Below are 27,319 nucleotides of genomic sequence, written 5' to 3' on the forward strand. Positions count from 1 at the left end.
TAAAAAGGGGGAGGATGAGACTTTACAAAGTCTCATTGGAAAAAGTACTTGGAAGGCAATTAATCCGTTAAAATGCATTTTTAACATTGGCTTTCCAAGGCATATATAAAAAAACCCAAAGCTTTTCCAATAAAGTAAAAAACTGTTTGTCTTCAAAAATAGCCACATTAGTGAGCTGTTTACACTTGATTCAGCAGAATTTGAAAAGAATAAGCAGTGTGATCTGAATTTTCCTTTAGTTCCCCACTAGCTGTACTGAGCCGAATAATGTCCTTATCACAAAACTTACCTCTTTCAAGGGCAGAAGGGAAAGAATGAGATTTCTCTTCTTGGCTCCTGCATTGGGATGGCTCAAAGAATGGGGAAAACAGACCACAATGATCCTGTTTCTTCATTCATATCAGAGCACACTTGTCTCTCCAAGGTGGAGACAAGGAAAAGTCCCAAACCAGCTGGCAAATCTGTGGCACTATCAGAAAGGAAGAAGAAATGCCAAAGCTTTCGCAAAGCCCAGCAGTTGATTCCTCTGTGTACTTTTCCCTTCTCTAACCATTTCCAGCTGAGCTGCCTGGGGTTTACCAGCACCCCTGAAGCTCTTCTGCCTGTGTGGGGAATGTCAACAGTCACTGCTCTGCGGGATGCAGGATCCTAAACCCTTGAACAACCTGAACCTGACTAGCTGGCTTCTCGGTTTCCAAAGCATCCAAATGTAACTGTCTCACAGCCCTCCATCCTTGGCAAGCTGCTGTTCTCACCAGTGCCAGTAACCCCAGGTTTCCATCATTGTGCCGAATGCCCATGATAGGAAAAGCAGCAACCTACAGACAGATTTGCCTTTTGTATAGAATTCAACGTGACAAGCAACAAAAGTCTCGCACTTGCAGCCCAAAGCCTGCAAAAGCCAATTGTTTCCTTTGCTGCAGCCAGCACGCCACATTTCCCTCTTAATTAAGTTCTTACACCCAGCCTGATTTCACATCAGAAAAGTGATGTTTGGGAACAGAGCAAATGGCTCAGCTGGCACCTCATGGTGCGGCACGCCGCGGGCTGAGCTCTGCTGGCAGCAGCCCCAGGCTTCCTGCATCCCCCGGACTCATTCAGCTGCAGAAGGGCTGATTTAGGTAAAGGGAAAAATAAATGGTATTGATTTTTTCCCAGATGTATTATTTCTGCAAGTTCAGCAAAGGTTTGTTGAAGTTGGGGATTGCAGAGCATGTGTCTAGGGAGCATACGCAGAGTCCCATCTGATGCTTCCAAGACAAATGACAAGAAAGAGAGCACAAACCTTAGTTTTGTGTTGTTTCACTATATTCAAATTTCACAGTATTCAACATTTTCTGAGCAGCATGCCCTTCTTCACTGGCCACAGGAGTTTCAGTATCCAGGCCACAGTGGTAATGCAGACATATGTGCTAGATATCATTAAAACGTAATGAATTACCTTCTGCTAATTAAGAGTGTTTCCTTTTGCAGCACTTCACTAAACCCTTCTCCATTTGCAGAAATACCAACCATGTATTTTTCAGAAACCAAACTGACTTCGAGGTACTTCAGCCTGAAGCCCTTCAAAATCAGTGGGCGCTTCAGAAAATAGAAGGAAGAGGGGTTTATGATGGAAGATGAGTTCACAGATTTTTCAAGGTCTTTCCCTGTTTCTAATTCTGGGCATTGTCAAGAATTTTGAGCAGCCATATAAGATAAGCTAAAGAATAAAATACATTCATGGCTGCGCACTGAGTCCCATTTCTATGGGATCTTTGTTTAGTGGTCTAGGTATATTTTAGGTGCCATGGCCAGTTTCTGAAGTTTAAATTAAAATGTTGGATCACTGATTACTGCACAAATCACAAACTTCAGCTTAAATGCCTTTCATGCACAGCATCTGAACAAATTTTTCTATACATCTTTTTTGTAGAGAATGAGCTGACCTGTAAGGGTCCCAGTACAGCCATCGTAGTGGCTGCAGCTTAGTAGCGTAGTGGCAGGGTGTAGCTCACAGCTTCACCTGCCCAACAGACATGTTTTGTGTGTTTTGCTGGTGACTATTTGTGTTCAGAGGTTGTCCCCGATTCTACACAAAGCTTCACCATTTCTTCCAAGCTGAGGTTCTTAGTATGTGGAAAAAATGCATCCGTTCTGTTTGGGAAACAAAGTGGGAAACAGAATCAGCTCTCTACAATCCTAGGCCATATATGTTTGCCAAGCCACATACAAAGCTATACATATTTTACGTGCTGCTAATCTACAATTAGTAATTAACATTCATTCATTCACTGCATTTTTCTTTTTCTACTCTATTCTCATTTATCTGTATCGTGCTGTCTACACCTGCTCTGACACGTCGCTTCTGTTTACCTAAAACTTCAAATCTGTTGAACTAATACACTCACCCCCATATTACAGCTCTCTTATCAGTTCTTAATTGCTGCCTTTTCATAATCCTATTTTTCCTGCACTACTATTTTCCATGTAATTACCTCCACACTTGTACTCAATTCTTCCACTTGCTATCACTTACTGAAAGCATGGGAGCAGCAACGTTCCCACAGGCGGAATGGGAGATCTCACCTTTCAGTTGCATTACTCCAGCACCTTTGGGGAACTTTGGGCCCATAGGGAAAGAACAAGTTGTGCGTTGTGCATCATGGCACAATTAGATTTACTGCACCATTTGCCAATACCGTTATCTGCATTTAACCTTCGCACCAGTCTTTCTCCAGGCAGGATGCTTCTAACGGGAGCTTCATTGTCATTCTCCATCAGTATTACAATAAACAGCCCTCCCTAATCAGCATTCCCCCGGTGCCAAGCCCAAAGGCAATCTGCTCGAGAAGATGTGATGAAACCAGAAGAGATCAATACCAAAAAGTTTTCACAAACTCAATCTGGCAAGGTTAGCGTGGATAATACCGACAGATAAAGATCTAACTTTATCACACATGACAACGGGATGAAAATAAGAGTGTTCAGGGATGTGGTACTTAAAGCTGTACTTAGAAAATGTATAGGAAACTTGTCTTTTCCCAATAACAATAATATCAATATGAATGTACTATGACTATTGCTGATTTTAAGGATAAATTATAAAATTATGAAATATTTACTGTACTTTTAAAACGAATCCAAGTAAGTCCAGTAATTAATTCCATTTATTTCATGAGCTGTGAAATTAATAGCAAATACAGATTAATTATATAAAACAGATTTCTTTTTTCTTGTTATAACAGCTTTTCTCAGATACACTTTGAAGTCTGTGGAATTTCTATTATATCCTTACATCTTTTCTTACTTGAGGGATTATTATAAAATAATTAATTTTTAGCATGGGAAGACTCAGGACTTTATTGTGCTAGTCGGTATGGTAACATTTTCCTGCCACGTTCACATCAGGGGAATAAAAATCACATTATCACAAACAGGAAAGAGAAAGGAGAAACAACCCTGAGAATGCAGTTTCCTTAACATCTCTCCCTCTTTTTCTAGACTATACAATTCTATTTCTGATTGATTTTCACTGATATTAGCAAGTTATGATTATATTTGTTTTCAATGTTATGTTTCAATGATAAAAGAGAGCACAAAGTAAATTAGAGAAAGCTAATGATCACCAGCACATTTCCTTATAGCTCTAAGAAACTGCTCATGTGGCACAAACCAATGTCTGCAGTCTGCTCCTGCAAGGAGACCATGTTAAGAGCAAAATCTAACCACACTGCAGAAATGGGATTGTTTTTTCCATGGCAAAAGAAGGGTGCAAACTGCTTACATTTCCTTATTTATTATTTGATATTGTCATCTACATGATAGCTTTCACATAGTTTGCCTTTACCTTGTGAAGAAAGATATTCCTATGAGAATATCCTGGCAGAAAGTTTTTGTAATTATAATATTCTTCTGAAAATGTCACAGCAACATCAAGGAAACAACACAGCAACCACAGCTACACGGCATGTGTCTTTGAATACTGAGCTGCCAAAAACTTCCCCTGCCAGCAACTGAGCTGTGTACAACCTCCGTAGTGAGATGCTGAGGCCAAAACACGCATGCAGAGGTGTCAACCAGCTTTGGGGGACAAAGACGGGCTTCATCCTCAACTGGCCTTTGGGGAAATCTGCTTCAAGTTACAGAAAATGAAATAGGAAAGAGGAAGTCTTTCTTCTTCAGAGCTCTTGAAGACTGAGAGCTGTAAAGGGTGATAGCTGGAGAGAATTAAGGATCCTCTGTGTTCGTGCAAGTACTCATGCACTTGGACTGCAGATCACTTGCTTCCTTTGCAATAAGGCTCTGGGTGGCACCTCAGAACTTGGGCTAATAAAGGGGAGATTATGGCCTCAGCCTCCTTCTCCCAAATCTCAGCATAGCTTCATGCTATGCACATATATTCATACACAGGATGAGCAAGTCCTGGTTTCTCCTCTCAGGAGTTGTTTGGGGAAATTCTAGAAAATGGGCTTTAGCAACTGTGCTGTAGATATAACTTTAAAATGCTACAATCTCTGAAATCCTATATAGGGAAAGTGTTTTATGAACAGTGAGTACCTGCAGCTGCCAACCTGAAGCAGGGCAAAACTTATGAAAAAGACGAGGGCTTGGGTATTTATCCCCTGTATCTGACCATGGGTTGGGTATTTTTCCCCTCTATCCGACCAAGGGTTGGGTATTTTTCCCCTGTATCTGACCAGCGTATGAATTTGATTTCATGCAAATATTTTGGCGCAGATTAGTTGATAGCAAAACAGAACTGGAATGCTAATGACTTGTGGCGGCATTCTACGGAGGATGAAAACTCATTCAATCCAAGGCAAAGTGTCAGCTTTAATAAAGTAATGTCATGCTATACCTCCCCCATAGCTGGCCTATACTGACATGAAAAATTGTAATGGTGGGAATGCAGAACTTTGCAGATATAAATAACTTGAGACTATGTTATAAAATTTCCAAATGGGGTGGAGGAAAACTGTAAACATGCATTAAGTGGCTTCAGTGAAGGATATCATTGCCACCTATTGACAGCAGAACCTTCTGAAATAATACAGCTTGGTTGCTGCTATTGAATTGAAATTCCTCCCTGGTAGCATTACAACAGGCTGTTCTGCTGTGTTTGTACAGCAGGGGATGTAGGTATTTTGAATACCTACATAAGCATAAACATCTGGATTTAACAAATATGACACTATCTGAAGAAGTTAAAAGCAAAAAGGAAATAAAGGTAAAACTCAAACAAAAGCAAAATCAAATATATTAGAAAACAAACGTACATCCAAATCAGAGCAAAAGTATGCAGTGTTTGGCTACGCAAGATCTAAGGTCTGGGTAATTACTCAGCCAAAAATGCTAATTTTATAATTAGGCTGATTTCAGCCACAGGAACACTGTGTGACTGTCTTCCCTTCTTTTTGGTGTTCTATCCGCATTTGACAAATGAAAGTCCTCCCACCTCTTCTTGTCAGGGACTCAGTTACATTGTTAGATACTTCAGTGTGACTCACTCTTGATAGCCCACTGATTCCTGCTCTAATTTGGGTCACACAGTGCAGATGGAGACCAGCATCCTACTGAGACCTCCAATTCAGCCACTGTTAGATCAAAACCCAGGCCCAGAAAGGTCTGTCTTTCTTTGGTTCCTCAAAAGCACACTCTGAACCACATGTGTCTTAAGATACACAAAGTCTGGTGCACACCTTGGTGAAAACAAAAGCTCTGTGGGTCAGAACAGAACAATTTTTGCCATAGCGAGAGGTATTTACTATTTGAATATTATTTATGGATTGCGATTTAGAGCAAATTACAGTGAGTGCAGTTTTAGTAATCACTATAATGCGAATAAATTTCAGTTTACCAATTTACAGACTCACCTGCTCTTCCTTACATGAGAATCACAGATAACATTCCTGTCTTCCTCACTATGGATTCTTTTTAACAGTCTTTTTGGCTCACATATACTTTCCATCTCTGTGAAATGTTTTTGGACCAAGTTTTTGCATCAAGTTTTTGCATCAAGTTTTTGCATCAAGTTTTTGCATCAAGTTTTTGGACTTCATTCTGTTTTTGAATAAGAAATATAATCAGCTCAAGATGAAAACTTATTTCTTCAATCTCCCAGTCATACTTTGCTTTGTACATCAAGGAACACTACTACGCAATTTAAAGATGCAACATGTTTTGAGTTTGGACTTTTCTCCATCAGACCTCTGAATTTAGTGGCATATCAAAGTGGTATTTCCTCCCTATACCACCCACTCTAAAGCCTCACATGAAGACGAGTCACAAACTTTTGTTTGTTTTTTCATCTTTCCTACACAGCAGGGAGAGACTGTTCCAGTCATTCAGGTGTGATGTGGGGACACCTGCTGCACATAGCAGTTCTGCCTCTCTCTTACAAACCACTGATCCATGAGCACTGCAGATCATTTACCCCTGAGATAGGAAAGAAATGTCACTTTTATTATTAAATGCCACGCTTTTTACTTTTTCTCCCTTAATTGATTCATCTTAAATAGGTTCTCACTATTGATTTTATCATTCCAGCCATGCCATCCCTCCTGCTAGGCCTCAGTAACATGAAGTGGGTCTAATTTATACTCATAAATGAATCATTCCAACTACCTTTCCTCATTACTCTCTCAACATAAGCTACTTAATTTTTTTTTTCCCCCTTCTCTGATCTTTGTTGTTCAGATTGCTTCTCACTTTTCTGGCTTGAGTTCAGACCAGAGGGAGAAGACAACTGAAACAGTATCTGTTTTTGTCTGATCTTCATGCACTGCATGACAGACTCAATCTACATAGAGAAATACTTCTATTCTCCTCAAAAAATAATAATAATTTAAAAAAAAAAAAAAAAAGCTATTTAAAGTGCTCAAGTGCTCAGCTCACTATTTTTCTGTTTCAAAGAGTGGGAAAAGGCAGTATGCTGCCTATACTACCAGCACCAACAGCACAAACAAGCTTTTATTTCAGGCAGCTTTTTAGGAAGGGATCCTTAGACATAACTTCCATTCTCCATATCTGATTATAAAGCAAACAAAGCATTTGCCATAGCATCTCAGCACAGAAGAGCATTTCAGCATATGCTTAAGTACTTGTTGTTTGTCAGCTTCGTTATCTCAAGTGATGCGTCTACAAGTGGATACCCATAAATAGGAGAGATGAGAAGCAGTGCATTCTGTTAAGGACAAAATAAAGTGAGTGAAAGCATGCTGGTGGCTGCAGGAGTTCATTCACCTTTCAGGAGCAGATGGGCTGGTTTGGGAGTGATGGGCCGCTTTGGGATATGAGCTGTATTGACAGGGTAGGGTTTGCACATCCCAAGTTCTAAGGTTGTCCAAGAAAATATGCAGAAGAATTTGCCACATTTGAAAATTATCTGTTTCAAAGGCATATTATATTTTTCGATGATTTAATAGATGATACGGCCTTGATTAGAAAACCAGCTTAAAAGCACTGTTGTTTCTTTCCTATCCTTGTGCGAATTTCTCACATAACAGAACATTTCTCTCTACCAATATCCAGCCACGTTTGGTATGAGTAAATGCAGCTTCTTCCTAGTGAAATAATTTCCTCAATGTATCTATGTTCCCAATATATTGACATATATTTACTAAAAACATTTGGGCCCATATTAGTCACAAATCCTTAAAAACATCCACATTTGTTGCAGTTGATTCAATCTACCAGCTGTTACCTTCAGAGCTCAGATTTCATTTAGGATTGGAACAGAATATTCCAGTAGACATAGCTTAACTTTTCTACCTTCAACCTTCCAGAGCCACAGCAACTCTACCAACAGCTCAATTCTATGTTTCCATTTACCAGTTAGATTCTTGACACCTCCCATATTTTGTTTTTCTTTTAAAAAAAAAAAAAAAAAAAAATGCAGAAGAAAAAATAATATGGGTATATAAACAACAACAAAAAAATCTCTTTTTAATTTTTGTGGGAAGCACTACTTTCCATTAAAAAATGTTTCAAAAAAATTAAAGACCAATATGGATTGTTGCTTTCTAGAGAATAATTCCTAATTCCCCTTGTGATAAAGCCCTAAGTTTGAAGCCTAGGTTTATCAGGACTGCTGAACTCTTTAGGGAGAGAAGATGTACCATGCTGCCTTCCAGATCTGGCACCAAAGTCTTAAATAGAAGTCGGGCTCTGACACTCCACAGGTACCAAGTAAACCTCTCAGAAACATGGGCTGCAGCCTCTGTGCAAGCACATCACAGGTTAATTGTACTCCAAGCATTCACCTGAAAACTGCTGGTCAACAAAATCAAAGTGAACAGTGAAGTAATTGTACTGTTCATGTAGCAGCAGAGACTGTAGTTAATTGACTTTGCTAATGGCTATAAAATGCTACAGAACTTTTACAAATAGAATTTTGCAACTGATACTAGGTAATAGCAGGTTCTGAAGGTGACATTGACAATCATTTGTCTGCACTTTAGGTAAGAAATACTGCCACATATGCTGACATTATTTGATATTAGAGGTTCTAGCTTCTAAATGCCATATTTTAAATGTCGTTATATTTGTAGAATGTTAAAATAAAATTTTAATGCTATTTTAGTCATATACCTTTCATTGAACCTTAAAATAATGTCATGTTTTTATGAAGACTTTTAATAGCATGAAAAAGTAATTATCTCTAGCCTCTGAGGCTCAGTGTCCTTTAATAATGAACTGAGTCATTCGAGAAGTGCCATATCCTAATTTTATAAGTGACTGTGGACTAATGGAGAACATACATGAGGAAATATTTAAACACTCCAATATCCTGTGACAAGTAAGATTTAAATTAAGTTTATCTATGAATTATTTGGGTTGCATATACTGTTCTCACAGCCAAATTTGACTAAAATACCCATTTATTGTCCAGAATGGAGAATAACAGACAATACTTTTTCGGTGGGATTCACATTACTGAATAAACAAGAGATAAGCAACCACATAACCTCAATTTCACACTCAACTTTAATTTCATGGTGTCAAAACTTGTTAGGCTAGGACATTAATGACAGCTTTGTCTTCACTTAAATATTTAAGCTAACCACCCAGTAGTCAACACAGGAATGTCTAACCCAGTGGGTGACTCAATCTTGGTTGGATCTACTATCAAGAAGTAATTTCTAATCATTTTATATATTCAGCAATTTTAATCAACATCTAGACAATTAATTTGGATTAAGTACCTAATCCTACAAAGCAAGAGAAAAGTAAAATCAAAACGCCGATCAGAGAAACTGCAGGCTTTAATACTGGCTTTTCAAAAGAAGAGAGGAAGCTAGACAAAAGCCCCTCATAGCACATTTAACTGTTTTTCTTAGTTAAGAGATGCAATCTGGCTCTCCACATGGCTACTGCCCTTCCATTGCCTGTGCTTTGTCGTCTGCATGTTTTCCCAGGACTATACTTATTTATGAGGATTCAGCTCCCAACATACTCTTTTCCTTCCCTCTTAATCTTCTGAACTTAGTAGCTAAACTAAAACCCACTCAGCCTCAATTTCAGCTACTTCTGGAACTTAGAGCTGTGCTTCGTGGGTTCCCAGCACAATGTTGTTTCCGTACAAAGAGACCAGATTTTCCAAGTCTATATTAATAGGAGATGCATGCAAGTGATCATGAAGATTTTATCATCATCTCCAACAAGAGCATTATCTGCAAGTCAGCTGTTCTGCATCTGGAGGAACCAGAAGAGTCCTCCACCAGGTATCTCATCCAGCGCTGCATGTACTGTGCATGAGTCTGTCTGGATCATCTTGATTTGACAAACACTTCCAGTCACTGATTTACATTTCCTCTTTTACAATTTCTTACTGGTGTGTTTGCTTGAAAAATACTGCTTACAAAACCATCATTCCGATGCTTTGATGTTACATGGCTGGTGTACTGCTATGCTTATGCTTACAGGTCCGACAGCTGGTATTCAAAATGGTCCTTAAAACACAAAGCAACACAGAATTTAGATATGCAGCCCGAACAGAGTAATCTGTAAAGGAAGAGCTATCTGGGACAGCAACTAGATAAAAGAATGAATGGATGTGGCTTTAAAAAAAAAAAAAAAATCTAGGGAGCTAAGTGTTATTACTATATTGCTCTGTTAGTGCAGAGCCAGGATTTAGGTTGTTTGGCAATGAGCCATAATGGATGGTTTTTGTTCCTTTCTCTTTGATTGCCTCTAAACTTAAGGCCCAATATAGCAATCTGAAATATGCTACTAGCATGGCAAAACAAACATTTGTTCCAGCAGTCTTGCACTCTAAATATCCTTAACTGCTTTGTATAGCAAGTGTCCCATAACATATACCTTTGTTGTTAATTCCTACTACTCTGAGAAAAAATATTTTTCACATTAAGCTTGCTTGCCCGTATAGAATGAATGTGAACCCCCCATTAACCCTTGAGATTATCCTTGAATGCTCTTTTCCAATGCTGTAAGCACCAGTCAGTACCTGACAGGTATTTTTATGCCAAAGTAAATATTTCATGCTGAAATTATGCAAAAAATACGGGCTTAAACATAAAAGGATCTTTTTGTTTTTTTGAAATATTAAATGTAGTTGCCATATCAGTGGACACTGATTGTAAGGTAGCAATTCTAGGCAAGAAATTAGCTCAGCTCGATTAAATTGTAGTTTACAACTTAAAAAATGACCAGATTCCTTCTTTGTCTCTTGCTTCTCTTGCTCTGCAGAAAGGTATTTACAACAGAAATCAGTTCCAGTCTTCCAAGACTACATAATGGGTTTGAAAAAGAAAACTATGCCAATTATTTATTTATCATAATTGAAGGCCCTAGGACCAAAGAAAACATTTTGCAGTTACCTTCTATAGAATAGTAAATTACTTCCTTGAAGCAGCTACAAAGACCTGAATTAATTACAACTGAGATTCACGTTACTGGATTAGTATGAACTTCCATTCTGCTCCTGGAGTTAATTGACTTTCTAACTAAGACTATGACCTTACTTCAGTTTGCTTCTTATGATGGAGAAAAAGAAAAAAATCCTAAAATGCCAACCAGTGCTGGTATATCTCCTGCTTTTGTGCTGGGCTAAACTCAATGAAATCAAAACAAAACAAAATGTGTGGAATGTTTGTATTTGTTTTCCATTTTTTAGCAATCCTTATTGATGTACATACTTTTGAAAACTTCTTTATTATTTACACATACAGTTATTTCATCTTTAGTTGTCAATTATCAGAGCTTCAGTCTGATTATTTCTCAAAATACTTCAAGTGTCACAGTAAGTAATTCTTTGCTCTTCTTAATGCTTTTGCATTTATCTATTCACTATCATAGAATGGCCCAGGTTGAAAAGGACCTCAAAGATCATCTAGTTTTAGCCCCCTGCCACAGGCAGGATTGCCAACCATTGGACAAGGCTGTCCAGAGCCACTGGAGACCGAGCCAGACTGCCCAGAGTCATTAGGAGACTGCTATCTTGTCCTAGCCTTGTTGGTCACCAAACACCTCTGGTTTACAGTCTCTCTTTACCGTTTGGCTTAAAGAGAGAGTTTAAGAATACAACATAATAGCAGCTTTTAGAACTAGGTTTGATTTTGCCACACACCAGTGAATAGCTTTTAGATGGGTTCCTTCCTGTTGATATATCAGTTTATTCTGACAGAGAAAAATATAACTGCTAATTAATGAATACTGACAATTACCAGCTTCCATTATCAGGTTGGACGCAAAAGAAACAGCAGAAACAACCACATATTTTTTGTCAGTTAGGCACCTCTTCAGAAACCTCCACTGTAATTCTTTATACCTTGCCTTTTTCCCGAGGCCTGAGATACTTGGAGCCATTCAAATGCCTTTTGTGATATCTTCCCATTCCTCTTTTGCAATGCTCTGAGTAGAAAAGGTTGAAGGAGCTCAGTGCTCCCAAGCCCCCCACCCTGAGCAGAAGTTGGTAGCAGAATTTGCAGAATAACAAAAGCCATTCATTTGAAATACACTCATGTAGGTGGCCTTGGGGTTTCACTGTGCTCAGCTTGATTGTCATGTCATGTGATTAGATTAGCTGATGTTACACACTATGATATTACAAGAGTTTTGTTGTTTTAAATGAACTACAACTTAACAGCTGTGCTCATTGTTTCCTTCTATTCTCTGCAGTCCTACTCTGTGCTGCTTCTGCCAAGGATATGCTCCTCAACTCCCCTCTACAGGTAGCAAACTTCTCAACAAAAACCCAAACAAACCACATCTGTTTCTTACCTGTGGCTTGTACTGTTCATCTGCCTCCTTGCATGCCACTCTTCACCTACTTCACTCAGCTTGCTGTGTTGCAGCTCTTCTCAGGGCCACCATGCAGGTGTGGGCAATAACCCTTGCTCACCTCTCTCAGGTTGGGCTGCAGTAAGCCTATGCATATCCCACCCACACTATTAGGTATACTGGGCTGTAAATTAAGTGAGTTGCTCTACAGCCTTAAATATTTAACTGAATTGTTTTCAATATTGCATTAGGTTACTATTTATATGATGAGTCAAAGGATTTTTTTTCTTTTTCCTCAACTGAGTGTCTCTTCTTGGAATATCCCAGTTATGAAAATCATTCCAACAGCTTCGTGCCATGCAAATGCTTAGAAATTTATGTATTATTCTCTTAAATCTTTTCCAAAAGCAAGCCCAGGAAAGGTCCAAGGCTGATACAGCCTCTGCAAGTTGACTCAGCCCAAAGTAAAACTGTCAGAAATTTGGGCTGTCAAGGACATACCACTCGAGACAGAAAGTGAGCATTCAGATGCTTTAAACTGCCTGACCCTGAAAATTCGAATGAGTTAGAAAAATTTAACGTTAACAGCAACGATGTGTCCTGCCACATAATCTCTGTGCAGGAGCAGCATCTTCTTAAATTGCAGATGAGTTTTGCAAACTCTTTCATTCCCTCCTCTTAAAACAACATCATGTCGTTTGGAACTAAAATCACTGCTCATTTTCTTCCTCTCCAAACCTCCCCTAGGTTTTCTTCAATCCTCTCTCCAACACCCAGCACTTAAGTGTTACTTTTGCTGAGATATCTTGTGAGAAATGTGCTTGGATCTGCTGCAGGACGGGGGATGGACCACAACATTTGGAGCCTTTCTGGTTGCGACTGTGCACTTCAGCCTCAAAGCAAAACCTCATTTGGTCTCTATCAAAATGCCAGGGTGGGGATGTGAAGGACTGGCATTAAACAGCAGTCCCTCTCTTGTGCATTTGTGGCCTCATAACAGGCTTTTTCTCCACGGCTTACATATGACAAGAGGGATCATCTGCTTTCACAATTTAATTCTGTGTAGCAATGCTGCATACCAGCACATAAAGTTGCATCTCTTCTGCCTCCCCTGTTGCTTTGAAGCATGCACACAACAGCTGTCTTTAAAATTCCTTGAAATATTGTGTAATCTTAGCAATAGCAGAGAGCACTTGGGAGTTCAGTGCATTAGAAAGTCTAATAACAGTGACAATAACAACAATAATGGAAAGGCAATGAAAACTCAAGGATGCTGTGACTTTCAGCACACTGTGGTATTTGAAGAAGTCTGCTGCAACAAAGAGAAACCTCCCCCACCAGGCAGCAACAGATTCAGAGGTGGCTTAGGGGATGGGTTGTGCAAGTGAAGACCTTTTATTCACAGATCACGGTCTTGAGACTGGCTTGTGCTTACAAGTTGAAGGCAGATGGGACATGCAGTCATCTCTAAACTTTAACAATGAAGTCATATATGACAAATGATAAAATTTGGGACCAAATACATTATTGGCCTCAGCTTCTCAAACCTTTGAAATGAATATGGTTTTAATAGACAGCAAAATCTGCAAATAGCCTGCACGGCCACAGAAACCTCTTTCTGTAGTCAGGATTCACTGCAGGGCTATCTCATGGGATAGATAGAGGCTGACAATTTTATAAATGAAGATAGAAGCAGAACAAACTGATGTCTTAATCACTCCTTCTTGTGGAAACAAAGTCTTTGCACTAGTTCCTTCATTATCCAGCTTTTTTTTCAACACGAGCTGCTCCTATCTGTCCACAGAATTTACCTTTCTGGCAGCCTTTCCTGTTTGCAGGGCTTGTTTTTTTTTTTTTTCTAGAGCCCGTGCTTCCAGGGTGGAACAAAAAGCAGCACTTCTTGTGCTTTCATGAAATTGTCACCCAACCTAGTGTATGAATGTCATTCCTTCTGGCAAGCCTCTTCCCAAACAAACAGCCCTCAGCACGTCTGTGACCTGCAACCACAAAGTCCAGTGACAGCAAGATCTCCAAGCAGCAGCCACTTCTCTAATTGCTTTCTGCTCCACCAGAGATCACCATGTCTGCTGCAGGCTGGTGGGCTCCGAACAATGTATGGGCAGGGATTTAAAATGTTACCTTCCACATCATGCTCTGTGGAAAGCTCGATGCTTGAAGTCCTGAAGTTCTATAATCATCGTAAATTCATAAAGCTTTGAGGATGCGGGAATACGCACGCCAGCCTGGGAGCGCACACAAAGCCTTGCTGGAAGGATGAAGGATTCACTTGAAAGAAGATCCTGAAGCACAGATCAAATTTTAATGTCTTTGACTCTCTTTTCTAAATGTCATCTCCTAATGACAACCCGAAATATGCTGTTTCTCCTATCAGACTCTCTCTTGAATATGTTCACTTGCTCAACTCGTGAGACCTGATAAGCCATCAAACGAGGTTTCGTACTAGACCTTAAACTGCAAGGACTGAACTTTCTGTGGCACGTCTTCACGTTCAGGGGTTATTTGGATGTGCAGTGTCTATTTTTGTTTTCAGCTGCTTACAAACATTTCCCTGACTTCGGAGTCGTGAGAAACCGAAACTGTTATTGATCCAAATTATTCTTTTAAAAAGCTTAGAAAAAGACTTTTAAATTCATCTGAAAATAAGGCCAAGTGTTCAGCAAGGTCTTCCTGCACCCATCAATCCCTTAAATGGAGAGCTGGATGATCTTTAATGCCCCTTTCAACCTAAGCCGTCCTATGATTCTAAGCACCACTTCTCCACACAGCAGACTGATGCTCAGGTGAAGCAGGGAAGTGGAGCTGGCGGAGGTGGCTGTGGGGCACACCACATTCCTCTGCCTGCAGAGCAGCCCCACTGCCTATGATTTATGTGCAAACAGGGTGCTGGGCACTGCCAGCAGCTGGCATGCAATTCCCTCTGTACAGATTTGTGTGCACCCACATCAAACCAGCCATAAATTACTGAAAATTATGAGGTTTATTATCTAACGGACAGGAAGAGCCAACTAACAAAAGGCGCCTGAACCCAATGCAAGGTGACTTTGGGGACCCATCTAAAATAATAAGGAAATAGCTGTGTAAGGATGTCACTATTTGCAAAGGGTAATGGTGGTAAAACTCTTTCTCTGCCAGCCTACATCACATGTCTGAGCCTGAAGCAAGCACAAGCTGCAGGGTTTGCTATGGCTGTTGCTGCTGGGCAAGGATATGTATGCAGTGAGCACATAGCCTTGGCTGGAAATCACAGAACTTCTGTGACAAGAAAACAAGGCTCTTGCCAGCTCATGGCCCAGGGCTACCCCTGGCATGTGATATAGCATTACTGGTGCAGGCAGATGTAAATAACAAAAAACTAAAGCAAACTTTGTTTACTGGTGGAAACTGCCAAGTGTAATATAGGTTTGCAAGGAAAATGTGTTCCTCATCACAGAGAGTGACAAGACTTGATGTTTTCTCTTTTAATTTTGGACCCAGAACTTAACGGGCTTTGTGTACAGCAGCATCTATTTGTGACATTTTAAGGGAAACCTTAATACAAACCCCAGTAAGCTCCCAGAGAACACCGTAATGTTTTTCCTGGGAAACACCCACCATCATTATTCATAAACACAGTTCTGACAATCTCCTTTTCAAATCTTACAGACTGTGTGGGTATTTTTGTTTTTGCATTGATGCACATCACATTGTCATCCAAAATCTGGGAAGAAAACTCTCTAACTCCAATGTGGCGTTAGGAAGCAGCATTCCTCTATTTCTCATGATACATACCAGGTGATTTGGCAAACAAGCATGCTCTCTCAGAGTTTAGGCTCTACATTTAAAAAGTTCAGACACACATACACAGTACATTAGCATAAATATTCATTCTTTTCCAAAAACTCATTAATATGTGCTAATGTACTTCTGTGCACGCGCAGTTGCGTTTAGGGTGGTCATTGGCCCGTTTGCATTATCCCCATTTTTCTACCATCAGCTTCATCACTGAGACTTTTGACTGACCTTTAGCTGCTTTTCCCCAGTTTGGCAAACTTACATTGCTTGATAGGCCATAACGAACAACTTCCAAAACACCACGTGTGAAAATTCGAGGAAAACATCCTTGCATCTGATGAAATACAAAGATGAGCAGTCTATTATGACTCCAGTGCTTCCTGTGATGCAGAATTAAGGGAAAACAAGGCTGCTCACACAAGCAAAGTTGAAATGGAAAGTTTCAGAATTAGCACTCACTTTTGCTAAACTAATATATTGGTCCTTAAACTAATACACTGATTGCTACTGCTAAACAAACCAGCCTGTATCAACATCTGAACTCATACAATTGTACCAAATGGGCACAGTTTACCAAACATTGACCTTACTGCAGGACAGATTCATAGCTATCATACGAAGAGCAGGCAATGCCATGGTAACGAGAACCACTAGCAAAGGGCAACAAAGGATGTCGAAAATCATCATTGTGCTCATCATTAGATCGTTTCATCTATAGTATCACATCTGTCATCTTTTCAGGCCTACTTTGTAATGAATTATAAGTTTGGAAGCTCTAGTTTTACAGTGGCTGTGAGATACTTGTGACCTTGGGAGCCATGCTGAGTGGCAGTGCCATTGCAAACAATTTCACCCAGATTAATTAAATGTTTACATGTTAAATTAGTATTCAGTAGCAAGAAGGGTAGCACAATTTGCTCTGCATTTTCTAAACCAATAAATTTTATGTGAACACTGAAACTATTATTTTCAGTCGTAGCATTTTTCCTTCTTTCTTTCAAAGGAGAGCTGCATTCTCCTTTGGGGTTTCCATTTTACAATTTTGTGTACCAATTTAGCAATAAAGTTAACTGACGTAATGTGTTTCACACACAAATGCTTTCTAACAAAGTATGGTATCATTTTCCCTGCTATATTACTGTATTATTAATGTCTATTTTCTCATACTTGAATCCTTCTGAACTATATATTTTCCTTTTTCTTTAGATCATAGCTCAAATATGGTATCCAGGAGAGTTCACACCCTTTAAAATGACACTTACAATGGACATTTGTAACATTTATAAAATTCTGGATGTGATTCTTAATATTTTGTTCGCACTATGTTAGTAAGTGTTAACTCAGTTCAATTAAAAGCCCAATCTGAAAGAGCTAATAAAACATTGACAGGCAAAATATGAATAATTGCCCAGAGCAGCAAAGCTGAATGAAGAACCGAGTGCCAAATAATAGCTTTAATCTTTTTTTTTTTTTTTTTTTTTAATGGTATTGAATTATTGAATTGTATTCTAGTGGTGTAGACTAGATAATGGATTCACTACATTCAGCCCTAAAGGATTTACTGGAAGATCAGATAAATATAGTTAGGGATGTGAGGAAAAAATGTAAAAATGTCATCAAGAGCTTTCAAAGAAAATCTCGGTTTTAAAACCAGACTAACACGAGACAAACTGAAAGAAAGAGATGGATATTGGTTGCTTAATTAGATAAAGCTCGTACCTTAATTTTAATGAACTTTCAGGAAATCCAAGTGGCATTAAAGACCATAGCAATTTGCATCAACAAGTACCTAATGGGTCTAATAGATAATACTGCCTTTAGCAAGATTGTCTTCAGTCAGAGCTACTTAGCATTCCCCTTCTTTCTATAGAAACACATTCCAAACATTTCTGGCCAGATTGTTTTAAATACTTTTTCAAAATCAGAACACTTACACTGCAGAATGGGCAGGATTAGTCAATGCTGATAAGCCTAATTGAGGGCAGTTAGAGATTTGAATGCGAATGTACAGAAGGCTACATTTTAATGATCCTTTTGTAATGGTCAATGGAGAGTTTCCATTACTCCTTGGCAAAAGGAAACAAATCAAAGGCTCTCTGCTTATTAATGAGCTGTGTATAAGCCACTGTCTCATGGAGCAGAAGCAGAGGAAAATGCAGACCTCTGGCATCTTTTGAAACAACATAAAAAAGTATTTCGAAGCTGTTAAACATTTCCAAGCACGATCAGGAAAGATATATGAGTTGGTGGATTTATTGCAAAGGCACACCTTTCTTAGACTTCAGCTTTTGCTGTTGGAGAGGAAGAAAAATGTGTTTTGTTTCTACTGGTTAAACTGAAGCCAGAACAATTCTTCTGTCTCCTGAACTAGCAAACACTTCTTGCAAGATCCTTTAACTCTTTGCTTGGCTAAATGTCTACCAGCAAACAGACAGCAGCAAGGGGAAACATTATCATGTGTCCTCTTTCCAGCTGCAGTGAACAAAGAAGGACATCACCAATTTGGCAAAGCTTTTTCAGTGTTCTTACAGCACCACAGTCACACATAACCAGCTGGTGAAGCAGGGGTGGGATTTCACAGGAGTTGCCACTCTATCTTCTCAGCAAGGGAAGAGTCCCAGGCCCTGAATTTCTGCACAGTCTCTGGCATCTTGGGGTCTGGCACCTTGACTGCAAAGAGTCAGTGGGAGAAGGCACAACTGGAAGAGCGATGAAGCTGAGATAGAGTGGCAGAAGAAGAGATTACAGAAGAAAAATAGGTGGCACAGAAGAGAATTTACTAGACCTTTGACATAAGTCTTTGGGAAGCTTTGATTTACTTCAAACCATCCCCTGCAGGCCAAAATGCTGCTGGTGTTTGTCTTTTTACTGTCCCCCATCACTACTCCTCAAGGACATCGTGGGAGGGTGCTGTGTTGCTGTCTTTCCCAACAGATAGCTAGAGTATTTTTTTCACTTAGAAATATTCACTAGCTCAACTTTCTTCTTCTGAATTGACTTTGTTGCAGTGTCTTTAAATGGTGACCACAGATAGCTATGCATCATTTCAGCAACTAATTGCTTATTAAATTCCTAGTTTGCAGTGGAAATATATGGAAGATTTGTGAGATTAGCTGACTGCTTACTGTTAGAAAATTGAGAGCAGTGATTTCAAATTAGCATCCACTGAGCCAACTCTTGCATACCCAGCTATGCACCAAGTAACAGGTTTTAAAGGTCCATGAAGCATTTAACCATTATGTTGAATCAGTACACAGAATGTGCACACAAGCTTCCATCTGCTCAAAGATGATCATAAATATGCTTTATCTGGAAGTGAAAGTATAAAGAATGACAGTGCCTTTCATTCATCATGATGCAGGAGAAAATCCATGCATTTATTAGCACAAAAGAGCATTATTCTGTCATTAGGTATAAAAAATATGAACAAGGAAGTAAAGATTTTATCCACAAATGGTTAACACTGAATAATTAATGTAACTGTTGAGCTTTGAGCAAGCAGTAATCTCCTGGGCTGAAGGACTAGGTCTGGATGTAGGAAATAAATCTGCACAGAACTTCCCAAAGAAATATTCATAACACAAGTCATAGTCTTGCCCTGGATGGTCAGGCACTGCTGGCACACCTGCATACAGCAGCACTGCTCATGAGAACATGCAGGGGTTCCACATCTCACAGTGCATCATTACCTTGCCAGTGCTTTGAGACTTCCTCTCTATGGCCTTTCTGATAAACTATGATAAATAAGTAAAGTTTTGCCTGTGAATGAATCAGTGATGTATTTCAGTGCCTACATCAGTTCTCATTAGACACACTTCTTGTTGGTACTTGTTTATTAGATTTCCACCAGAATAAAAGACTTTCTCATTCTTTTTATTATCCTCTGTATCATTTACTGTCTAGTTGCCCTCAGTGGTTACTTCCTATATGTTCTCATGCATGGTCCAAACATTACCTCACAGAGCTAGATATTTAGAGGCAGTTCAGGATTTAAATTGTATAGGTAATGTAGCACTTTTAATTTCATATTTTTCTGAATTTAGATTAAGCTAAATAATGGGATGTCATCTGTTTCAAGTTCAAATTAGAGTAACTTATTCCACCAACGAGTGAACTTTGTCTTCATAATCTACCTCAGCAAGCAAGCATGATGTAACATAGTAAGTAGTAACTGAGAGCACTTTCACTAATGAATGTGCCATCAGGAATGCAGCTCCATCTATGACAGCTGGACCACTGAATTTTGATTTTGATTTTTATTAATTGGTAGGACCCTCACAGTAACCTCTGTTAATCAGTGGCTGAGCAGCTCATGGCATGCTGTCAAGAGAACGTGCACAAATGATGTCTGAGCTCCCATCCAAAGTCATAAATGCAAAAGTGTGCTGTAGCTCAGTAATTGTTGAATTCATTTTCAGCTCACACTGCGATTTTGTGGCATTCCAGAACGCATTTCTGTTCCATGTAGTGATGTTTCCTCCTTCTAGATAGTGCACTTCATAAATGAAATTGTATTGCAAACAATTTGGACTATCTGGAAAATCTGGAAAATTGCAATTTGAGCAATACATGCAAAACAAAGCATGTTCCTTCTAATCCAATATTCGTTTTGCAGAAGCGCAGTCCCCCTTTTCCTTTATCACTCTTTAACAGTCTGGCAAGAATGATAATCTGAGAGCTTCTACCTTGAGCCACTTTAATTGAAGATGCTCTGAAGGGATGAACTGTGCTGACACATGCTCTGTATCGAGGTCCTCTCTGGTCACTGGCAATTAAAATCCCATCGGAAATGTTCCGTAACACCCTGCATTCAAGCATGCTAAACCACGTCACAGATATTAAATTGAGTCATTAGTGAGGACGTTTCTGAGATCTGTAAATATGATATTCAGGTTCTTGTTTGGGAAACTGAGGCACAGAGAAGTGAAATCCCTTTGGAGCACAAAAGGCAATGAACTGTTCCTCACATATCCCATCATTTTACTTATTCTTCCTGGTCTGTGTGTGTTTTTTTTTTTCTCTTCTTTAAAAGGACTGCATTGGAGAGGTTTGAATGTCATCAAGAAGAAAGTTTACATTTAAGCGCTGTTAAACATCTGACAAATCCACAAAGCCAAGGAAATTCAGACTTAAGGCTCAAAATCCAGACTGACGCTTCAGCCTTACTGATACTGCCACAAAACTCCCTGCTTTTGTGCATTAAAGTCAGACCTCTTACTTCACTAAATGCTGTTTCTTTGTAGTTAAATTATAGTAACAAGTGCTCCAGTTTCACTAAAACCCACTACCTACAAGATTTGGATTACTTAAATGTAACCTAAATCCTTTCTGTTGGTGGTGTGTGTGTTTGAAGATAAGTAACAGGGTGAGTAGGCTAATAATGGATTGGAATCTCCTATGGATAGTTCAGCACGTCTAATTTTTTTTGAGACTGCTTTTCTAGTTAAATTTAGATGAAAGAGGAAGACACGTTTATGTCTTGTCTGATGGCTATTTTTTTCTTCTAAGGTATTATGAGGATTCTGTTATATAGACTCGTACATACAGAGAAGTGAAAAGTGGTAAGCAATTTCTAACACAATTTTAACTTTGATTATACTATGGATGAATTGGCTCACAATAATTGAAGACATAACATTGTAAGAATCAGCATAAATTTCATCCTCTGATTCATCTTGTTGCAAGTAAGGGACCCAAAAATGAAATTATTATTCGTTTACTAAGATTTTAGTCATGTTTTGACCACATAGGTCCTATACATATCAATCTTCAAGCAGAAGATCAGCCTCAGCCTCTTCCAGCAGTGGAATGTTATCCACTTACTCTTTCCCCTCTGTTCACACTCAGCCAACTCTATCAAGAAGGCACCTAAATTATCATAGAATCCATTATGATAGAATCACAAGGTTGGGAATGACCTATAAGATCATCTAGTCCAACCGTCTCCTCATCACCATTGCAACCAGAAGCACGAAACCACATCACGCAGCACGTCATCCAGATGCCTCACATTAGACACAACATCAGTAGACTTTTCATACATTCACAGTTTTCTCACAAATTAGACATTTTCAGCCATCCTTATGGGTGGAGATTCATAAGCAGGTCCTGATTTGCTCCTTCTGGATTGATTACAATACTTAACTTTTCCTCTTTCAAATCCTCTATTTGATTTCCAGAGTTGGGGGGGGGACAGAGAGAGGGAAGAAAAAAGAAGAAACATTCTTTGCTATGTCTTGCTGAAACACTTAAATAGGATGAAGGTTTGAGATGGAAGAGATGCATATGAATTGACAACAGTTCACCCACTGTACCACTTTCTGGCTACTGTATTGTTTTGAACTATGTCTTTGGCACAGCTCTCACCAGGGTTTGTGAATATTCATCATCAACATTTTGTAGGGAAAAGTACCAGTGGGATATGAAGCTTGACAACACAGATGAAAGTACTTGAATAACTTCGTGAAGCCTAATAAAAGCCTTACAATACAGCAGATGAATTAGGGTAAATGCTTTTTGTGGGTCCTAGCCCGCCCTCACAAAATATGAATTAGAAAGGCTTCATAGGGAGGATTTGTCACAGTCAATATGGATCTTAACAAAGAGAAAATTTTGCTTTATGTAAGACTGTAATTCTGGAAACCAGCCCCCAGATCTTGGTTACAGCAGTAAACACAAACTTACTCCTCTGCATTTGCTGATCCTATGGTAGATATCCAATTTGTTTGTGAGTCCAATAATTTATAGTAGAGGTGGCTCCAGCTGTCAGCCAGCAATTTACCTAAAATGAGAATAACATAACCTGAGTGCCTGCACATATGCATAAAGAAATCCCAGACTTATATATACTGCCCTTCAGCTGCTATTCATTCTTTCCTCACTGATATTTCTTTTTAAGTCTAGCACCTTTCTTTCTATGCTCGAGGCATTTGCCCACAAAGTAATTTTAATATTCAAGCTACAAAGGTGTTTGCTGTCTTTGATTCAGTTGACATTTACTTGCAAGAAACTGAACTGAAGAGGCTGGTAATTTCTATAAGAGGTGTTGGCATTAATTTTCTTGCTGCTATGCCTTGTTGCTCCAGTAGATGTTTGTAGATGCCAACATTGCTTAATTTTTTCCTCTTTTCCTTATGTTTGACAGGTTACTTATTGCTTATTGACTGTGGGAGTTTTATTGTGCAATTTTGCTTCCTCAGCTTTGGTATTCAGCAAAAAAAAAAAGATTTTATTTGTCTCATGATAGAATGTTTATCTGACACTAAGTCCTCTTGTTACAAGTAAAACTTTCAAAGAAATTATTATAACCTTCTCTACTTAACTGTTAGCAAACTGCATACTCTTTCATTTCTGATTATGTGGAATGGAGAAAATGTGATAATTTGCTGAGTGCACACAACCGTAAATAAAGTTCAGTCCCACTCCCATTTCTTATTCTTGTAGTCAGATGAGAGAAATTAAATATATTTCATTAAAAAAATCTGTACTCATGAGTTCTAGGATTAATGAGAGGTATTTTAAATTTATGTTACATGTGTAATGTGTTGAGCATGTTGTCGCAAATATCTTTTCTAAGGTCCATAGTCTGCCAGCTGGATAGGAAATCAAATTATAATAATCTGATACCAATCATAAAATAGCCTGGTTTGAAAAAGACCTCAAAGATCATAGAGTTTAAATTCCTCTGCAATAGGCAGGGTCACCAACCAGCAGACCTGGCTGCCCAGAGCCACATCCAGCCTGGCCTTGAATGCCTCCAGGGATGGCGCATCCACAGCCTCCTTGGGCAACCTGTTCCAGTGCCTCACCACCCTCTGTGTGGAAAAACTTCCCCCCAATATCTAACCTAAATTTCTTGTCTCAGTTTAAAACTATTCCCCCTTAACCATGACTTTTACATGACTGTAAAGAAAAACTTTCATAAGTACATTAAGATCTAGCTGAAGGTTTGGATCAGTAATGTTCTTTGCATAATAACACTCATTACTAATACCCTGTTGCACAACTCCTATGAATAACCCACAATTCCATTCAGATTTCTGGAATCTGAAGAAGTTCCAGATTATGAACAGAGCTGCCCAATCTGACTTTTGAGAAACTTACTGTGTAGGAGACGGACCACAGTCTCTCCAAACAGAGTGACGTGATATGGAACAACCAGGAAAGGTATGATGGCTTCCCAGCATCTCTCTTCCTTAAGCTCCCATGTTGCATCTATTGCTTCCTGGCAGCAACTAGCACAGAATATATTACTGTGGAATCATGTACAGAAGAAAAAAAAAATTGAGAAATATCATTTCAACCAAAATACCGCTGTTTTCCTGCCACGAATGTGCAGGTTTATATCCACAGCCCTGTTAATCTCAATAGCTGAACGGTTGTACTGATCTGAAGTCTTCTCGTACAAAAATCACAGTGTATTTTGGAAATTATTCTTTTCACCTAACCACCTTTGCAAGAGTACATTTGGTGTTTTGCTGCAAGAAGAGCTCAAGAAGCTCAAACCTGGCTAACGTCCTGTTTCACCTCACTTTGAGAAGAGTGGAGCTTGCCCAGCTTTGGAAATGCCAAAGAAATTTATGCAAGGACTGTGAAACACAGCTAAATCTAGGATGTCATAATACCATGCCTTCAAAATCCTAAAACTGAGTGCATGTGGATAGAGAATATTGTCAGTATCTGTGAATAGAGACAATTTTGCTTTTAATGCCTGGCAGTAGCAAACAATAATAGAAAAAAGGATAACATTAAATCATCTGAAAACACTCCCAGATGCATGCTTTTGGCAGGTGATTGCATTTTCTAGCTACATGATAAAGAAAATCGACAAAACAAATATAGAAAGTGTGAAACAAATCTGTTTCTCAGCTATTCATAAGAAAGTCAGCAGAATCGTGTTCAGAGGAACCTTTCCACATCATGTCAACATGTCAAAGGCTATATTTTTTTCTCGAATTAAAAAAAAACTATTGGAATGTGATGAAATTGTGGGAGTTCTATGATCTATTCACTTCTTTCCAAGATTCATATTAGGAGGATGCCTTATTTTGAGAAACGGAAGGAAACTGAAGAATTAGCTGCTGACATAGTAGGCTTGGCTCCATAGTGACTTTGACAAGGCAGAAAAATAGTTCTGTAATTGCAGAATGTGAACTGGGTATAGAGTTCTCTATTGCCTTCATGAGCTAAATAATTTTTTTTTTGCCCAATTAACTTAATCCAAGCCACTAACATGCAAGCATCCCATCACCTGGCTACACGTCAGCAGCCCACTGCAAATAATATCCTCCATTTACTTTGCCATTAGGGCACTGAGTGCTTAGTACTAAAGAGCAAGTCCAAGCTGTGCAGGTACTTCCACGCTGATGGCTTTCCTTTGCAGTCAGTGATTTAACCAAACATTCCTGACTGCTACAGATTTCCACTGCCATTCCATTTCCATCTCCAGTGTTTGTTTTTGGAGTCTATAACATTTGTTTGAGAGCAGCTGGAAATTGAAATCCTTCTAGATTGTCACATAGGTTTTTTATTTCATACTAATATACATTGTCCTTGAAGTTTTATGTAACCAGTTTGAAATGCATAAGAAAGGAATTTATGTGGCAATGGGCAGTGTTTTTGTGATGGGCTTGGGGTTTACTTCTCTGCTGATAAAAACGGAATCAACTAGAAACTAAATTAGTTGGTAGGCATTAACAACAGAAGAAACTGTTCAGGCTCATTGAAGTAGACCTAATTTTAGTCACAGGTAAAGGATTTTTTTAAGAAGTTGTTAATTTGCATTGTTTTTCAGTTATTCTTTCCTAAAACATTAATTCTTCTTAATCACGAGCCAGGAAACTTTGACAGCCTATTTGCCTTAGACTATTGCTCTTGGAGAAGAAAGCCCATGCTATCTTCTCATTTACTCTCAGATAATGTGTCTAATCCCTGGAGAACTTCTAATTCAACCTCAAGAACAGCATAATTTCACGTGTCTCTGGAGAAAATGGTGTTACAGAACACCAGCCGTGGAAAGGTAGATATTTGGGCACTTCACACCTGTGTAATTAGCACTCTGCTGAGTTCCTTACAAATTATGAAAATCAGTGATCTTATATGGCACAAGATACTGTATTGGTGGTTTCCTACATAGGCACAGAAACTATTTTTCCCAAAAATTCAATTTCTCAAATTCAAGATTGTAAGTAGATTAATTATTTGGCTGCATCATTTCTTCAAGCCTCCAATCCAACACATTAATGAAACTGAGACCATCTTAAAACGGACAGCAGTACAGCTGCAAACTGGGGATGTCAGTTCAGATTTTTTTCAAGCTTTTAAGCATCTCCACTAATAGCTAAAATATGTCTGAAACAGCCTGACCTTTAAATTCTATTTGAAAAAGGCTTCTTTTCTTTTGGGAAACTGCCTCCACTGCATCATTTCCAAGCCTCTGGGCAACTTCAATATCAAATACAGATTAGTTACTACTATTTCTAAGATAATTTCATGAGTGAATGATGAGGGAAAATTAGCCTTAACGTCTAAAGAGAATGGTAATATATATATATATATAAATTCTTCCTGCAATATCTATTTTATAATCCAAATATAAGTTTTTTGATACAGACATTCACCTTTGCATGATTTCTGCTATGGAAACTGAAGCAGTTCAATAGGGAGGTCTGGAGAGATCCAAGACATAAGTAATTGGGTTATGAACTCCCAGAAAGATTATTACTTTCTTTTCTATGATTTGTATTTCAGCTATAGTGTCATGAAAATATATTTGTCTACTCTGGACAAGAATTTTGATTAAAATAGACAGAATGTTCATGGATGTTCTTCGTCTATATATTTCTCTTAAGACCAACAGAAATTAAATATCAAATTTTAGTACATATGAATTTTTTACAGTACGTTACATTTGATTCAAACTAATACAATTATATAACAATTCAGAGAATTATTCTGATAATGCATTGACAAATGTATCATCATTACTACTTAAACATGCAGCAGTGAAAACTTGAGCTGCCATCAGAGTTAATGAGATTTCAATAACTGGACCCGATGATGGTGAAAGCAACTGGGACTCTTAACTGAGGGACAATCAGCCTAGAGGCTTGCTGTGTAAACTATTATCTTATATACTTGAGCATGGACAAGCTATCAAGATCAAGTACCTTTTCTTTTTGGTTTCATCTTTAAAATTTGTAGTTTGAAGCATCATACTAACATAAGCTTATAACCTCAACTTACCATCTGATGATCTGAAATACTAACAACAAAGATCACTGGAACCAGGAAGAAAACTGGAATA

General features: G+C 38.7%; 1 long non-coding RNA gene across 1 annotated transcript; it reads right to left on the minus strand.

The window, feature by feature from the left end:
* Nucleotides 1-292: 292 nt before the first annotated feature.
* LOC128081934 (uncharacterized) lies at nt 293-27,319 on the minus strand. Its single transcript, XR_008207465.1, has 3 exons — nt 27,259-27,319; nt 22,695-22,795; nt 293-469 (listed from the first exon to the last, which is right to left on the minus strand). It is a non-coding gene; the product is annotated as an uncharacterized LOC128081934 (long non-coding RNA).

Source organism: Tympanuchus pallidicinctus, unplaced genomic scaffold (genome assembly GCF_026119805.1).
Source record: "Tympanuchus pallidicinctus isolate F22 unplaced genomic scaffold, pur_lepc_1.0 scaffold22, whole genome shotgun sequence".
Lineage (NCBI taxonomy): Eukaryota > Metazoa > Chordata > Aves > Galliformes > Phasianidae > Tympanuchus > Tympanuchus pallidicinctus.